Source organism: Penaeus japonicus, unplaced genomic scaffold (assembly GCF_977035675.1).
Source record: "Penaeus japonicus unplaced genomic scaffold, GWHDUDI00000001_assembly GWHDUDI00000017, whole genome shotgun sequence".
NCBI classification, from domain to species: Eukaryota; Metazoa; Arthropoda; class Malacostraca; order Decapoda; family Penaeidae; genus Penaeus; species Penaeus japonicus.
In genome coordinates, this window is record NW_028234419.1 from 28,667,923 (window position 1) to 28,672,922 (window position 5,000).

The 5,000-nt window shown below is 40.1% G+C and overlaps 1 protein-coding gene across 1 annotated transcript in view; it reads right to left on the reverse strand.

The window, feature by feature from the left end:
- The window catches only part of LOC122244222 (uncharacterized), a 329,001-nt gene that overhangs the window by 300,185 nt on the left and 23,816 nt on the right, over positions 1-5,000 (reverse strand). The window lies entirely within an intron of this gene.

Here is a 5,000-nt window from a genome sequence, read left to right on the forward strand (position 1 = left end):
CTCTCTCTCTCTCTCTCTCTCTCCTCTCTCTCTCATTCTCACTCTCTCTCTCTCTCCCTCTTCCTCCCTCTTCTCTCTCTCTCTCTCTCTCCTCCTCTCTCCCCTCTCTCTTCTCTCTTTTTCTTTATTTTCTTATTTTTTTTTTTTTTTTTTTTTTTTTTTTTTTTGGGGGGGGGGCAATACAGGGGTGTAAAAATACCTTTCCTTATAAGAAAAGTCAAGTTTGATAATGTGAGGAAAAGGGAAGGAGATGAGTGGGTGATCCGAAGTGTAGTGAGGTGAATAAAAAAAAAAAAAAAAAAATAAATAATAAAAAAAATCACAAAAATTAATCCACGTTTTTTTGAAAAACTACTTAAGTGATTCTAATTAAGAGATCGTAATTGCAAGTCTTTAATGAGTTTGACTTTGATATTGTATTCCCGCTAATGAAGCTAATTGTTTTCCCTACATCACCCTGACGCATCCTAGCAAAAGAACTCATGGTTTAATTGTCGTCCCTTTGATCAAGCAAGCAAGGCACTGGAGATCCGACAAAGCTCCCGCTAAAGGAAAGAAAAATCCCCCCCCCCAAAAAAAAAAAAAAAATCCAAAAAACAACAACAAAAGTCTTGACGGATGACGATCTAATAACGTGAAATGCGATCTAATAACCGGAATTACGACCGTGTATACGGAGACGTTATCCCATAGCCTCGCCTATACGACACCATAACCGGGTGCGCGTTGCCAATATTGTGTCCTCTCGGTCGAGCGATAGAAGTGAAAGGTTGTTTCTGTTTCGTTCGACAAAATGTATCAGCGAATTCCGTTACACTTCTTCCCCGCGTCGTCACCATGGAAACCGCGCAACTTTTTCAATAGCAAAATTTCCTTTCAAGTGAGGTGCGATATCCGTTTCTGTCTAACATCTCCTCTGGGTGCCACTCTGTCCTCTCGCAGAGCCGCCATGCAAAACCAGCTGTTGTGACATGATCACTACTGTATTTCAACAAATCAACCTGTCCGATAGACCCCGGCTAATTATTCCCTTTTACTTATTTTATTAATCACTCGAGATACCTACCTATCATCAGCTCTCTTATCTATCTGTCCCTCCACTTTCATTGTAGGTAGTAAGATCCCTCCCCTCCCCCCCCCACCCATCCACCCACCCCATCTTTAGCACTGAACTTAACCTCTAAAAAAAAGTCCCCCTTAACGTCATTATCAACCTTTTATGCTCTTCATACGAAGCTCATTTCTCGATCGGCCAATTTGCCAGGAACACACTCTCGTTTCCTATCTCCCCCCTTGGGCATTCACCTCCCCCCCCCTCCCCGTTGTTGTGTGTGCACCTCAGTTCGTCTATATTTCCCTGCCATGCCCCCCCCCCTGTTTTCCTCTACCTCCCTGCCCTGCGAGCTTGTCCAGTCTATTTGCTTTGGCGAGCTCCGTCAGCTGTTCTTGGGTTGTACAGATGGATATGTGGTTCGCCCATAGATCGAGTGAAGGTTTCTAGTCTGAGTATCTACACGTATGTTTCCTCCTTCTTCTTCTCCTTCTTCTTCTACTTTTTCTTCTTCTTCTTTCTTCTTCTTCTTCTTCTTCTTCTTCATCTTCTTCTTCATCATCATCATCTTCTTGTTCCTCTTCTTCAACTTCTTCTTCTTTCTTTCTTCTTTTTCTTCTTCTTCTTCTTCTTCTTCATCTTTTTTTTTCTTCTTCTTCTTCTTCTTCTTCTTCTTCTTCTTCTTCTTTTTTCTTCTTCTTCTTCTTCTTCTTCTTTTTCTTCTTCTTCTTCTTCTTCTTCTTCTTCTTCTTCTTCTTCTTCTTCTTCTTCTTCTTCTTCTTCTTCTTCTTCTTTTTCTTATTCTTTTTCTTCTTCGTCTTCTTCTTCTTCTTCTTCTTCTTCTTCTTCTTCTTCTTCTTTGTACAGGCATAGGCATAAGCGAATAGGCATGTGTTTGTTTGCTGAGGTTAAAGGATCTAATAATGACTGGAGCTGATGGCTCCATCTAGCGGCATGTGCGCAAGCAAATGTTTACATGAGGGTCGCTCGCAGCCTAATGACACCTCGAAGCATAGTGACAGACGACGCCAAAGCGAGGAAACCTGCAGGAATTCCAGCCTTCGAGCAAGCTGGGTCTAACACGCTTTTGCCCCCAACACGGGCAATACCTTTAATAAAGGCGGGCTCGGACAGGCAAGTGATCCCGGTTAGGACTTTCTGCAATGTGCATGACGTCACGGGTCGTTGCTCTGATCAGATTAGATCGAGTCTTGCCGGTTTCTCCCATGTGAACCCTCGCGAATTCTGGCGGCGGAGATGGCGCTTTTACGTTGGACCGCAGGAAACTGATCAACTTCACATGCGCATGAATACAGACGCAGATACACACACACACGCACACACACACACACACACAATCACACACAATCACACAAACACACAATCACACACACTCACACACACATACTCATACACACACACACACACACACACACACACACACACACACACACTCACACACACACACACACACACACACACACACACATAATATAATTTATATATATATATATATATATATTAATATATATATATATATGTATTATTATACATAATACACAACACACACACACACACACACACACACACACACACACAGAATCACAAACACAGCACATATATATAAATATATATAAATATATGATATATTTAGATATATATATATATATATATATATATATATATACATATATACATACATACACACATACACAAACACAAATGTGTGTGTGTGAGTGCATGAATGCCAACACACACACACAGCCAGTAAATCATTATTCCAAAGCTGCAAGACCGTTCGGCCAGCCCAGAGAACCCCTCCTCCCCCCACCCCCACCCCCCACACTCCGCCCGCCCGCCCGCAGAGGCCAAAGGGAATGGGCAAACAAACTAGGGCGTCAGGTACGAGGGCAGATGATAGGAGGAGAGTGAGCATCGTCCCAGGTAGGAAACAGCATCAAGTGGTTAATCATTATACTAGAAAGAAATAAGTTCAAGGTTATCATTATACTAGAAAGAAATAAGTTCAAGGTTATCATTATACTAGAAAGAAATAAGTTCAAGGTTCTCATTATAGGCTATGTGCATGACGTCAGGGTCGTTGTCTGATCAGATTAGATCGCGTCGTGCCGGGATTTCTCCCATGTTGAACCCTCGCGAAATTCAGGGCGGCGGACGGCGATGGGCTTTTACGTTTGGACGCAGCGAAAAACTGATTCTACTTCACATGCGCATTGCCTTATATATTATATATTAAATTTAGTTTAAACGCAGATACACACCGCAACAAAACCAATTACAACACACACCTCACATCACAATCACACACTCACACAATCACACACAAATTCACACAACTCACACACACCACATTACTCACACACACTTCACACACACACACACACACACACACACAACACACACACACACACACACACACTCAACAATACAAACACACATATATATATTATAATATATATAATATAATTATATATATATATATAGTAATATATATTTTATCATAACACACACACACACACACACACACACACACACACACACACACACACGAAACATCCATATATTATTTATTTATATATCATTTATATATATATATATATTCGATATATACTATAATTTTGTAATAAATATATTATCATATACACACACACACAAACACAAATGCTGTTTATGTGTGTGTGAGTTGCATTTTCCAATTGATGTGAATGCCAACACAACACACAGCCAGTAAATCATTATTCCAAAGCTGCAAGACCGTTCGGCCAGTCAGGAGCCCCCACCCCCACCCCCCCCCCCCCCCACCCCCACCCCCACACTCCACCACGCCCGCCCGCAGCCGCCCGCCGCACAGCAGACGCAGAGGCCAGCCCGACCCGCTGCCCCCCCGCCCCCCGCAGAGGTACACCCACAAACCAAAGGGGATAGGATATGGCGGAGGCCAAAGGGAATGGGGCCCAAACAAAAACAATAGTAGGGGTCAGGTACGAGGGGGGCAGATGATAAGTATGATAGTAGTGTGGAGAGAACTTGTGTGAGCGAGGGGGAGGCAAATGTGAGAGGTGGAAGAGAAGAGGAGGAAGAGAGGGAGAGTGTCCGGGGAAGAAGAGCCAGAGGAAAGAATGTATAGAGAGTGAGCATCCCGTCCCAGGGTAGGAAAACAGCATTCAAGTTGGTTGGGGAAACAGCATTCAAGTGAGTTAAATCATTATAATAGAAAGAAATAGGAAAGAAATAAGTTCAAGGTGTCTCACTTATAACTATAGGAGAAAGGATGGAAAAGAAATAAGTTCAAGGGTATCATTATACTAGAAAAAGAAAAGTATGAAAGTTCAAGGTTCTCATTATTACTAGAAAGAAATAAAATTTAGTTTCAAGGTTTTTCTCTATTTATATTTTCTTAGAAAGTAGTGAATAGAGATGAATAAAGAATATTTATGTTCGAAAGGTTCTCTTTATACTAGGAAAGAAAATAAGTTGCACAAGGTTCTCATTATACTAGTGGAAAGAATGATTGTAGTTCAAGGGTTCTCAGTGTTATACTAGGAAAATAGTAGTGAAGTTATAATTGAAGGTTATCTCAATGGATTGAGTTTAACTAGAAAGAAATAAGTTCAAGGTTCTCATTATACTAGAAAGAAATAAGTTCAAGGCTCATGGAAGATGATAAGGTGTTGATATATATATATATGTTGATATATAGAGATTTAATATGATCTGTATGGTATAAAGTGACTTTGATATATAATATAAATATATATATATATTTATATATATATTATATATCAATATATATATATATTATATATTATATATATATAAAGTATAGGAAATAAGCGAGACTGTTCTTAAAGACGAACAGAAGCATAAGGAAACTTGCTGCAAATTAAGACCTTTTTTTTTATTTATTTTTTTTTTAATTATTTTATAA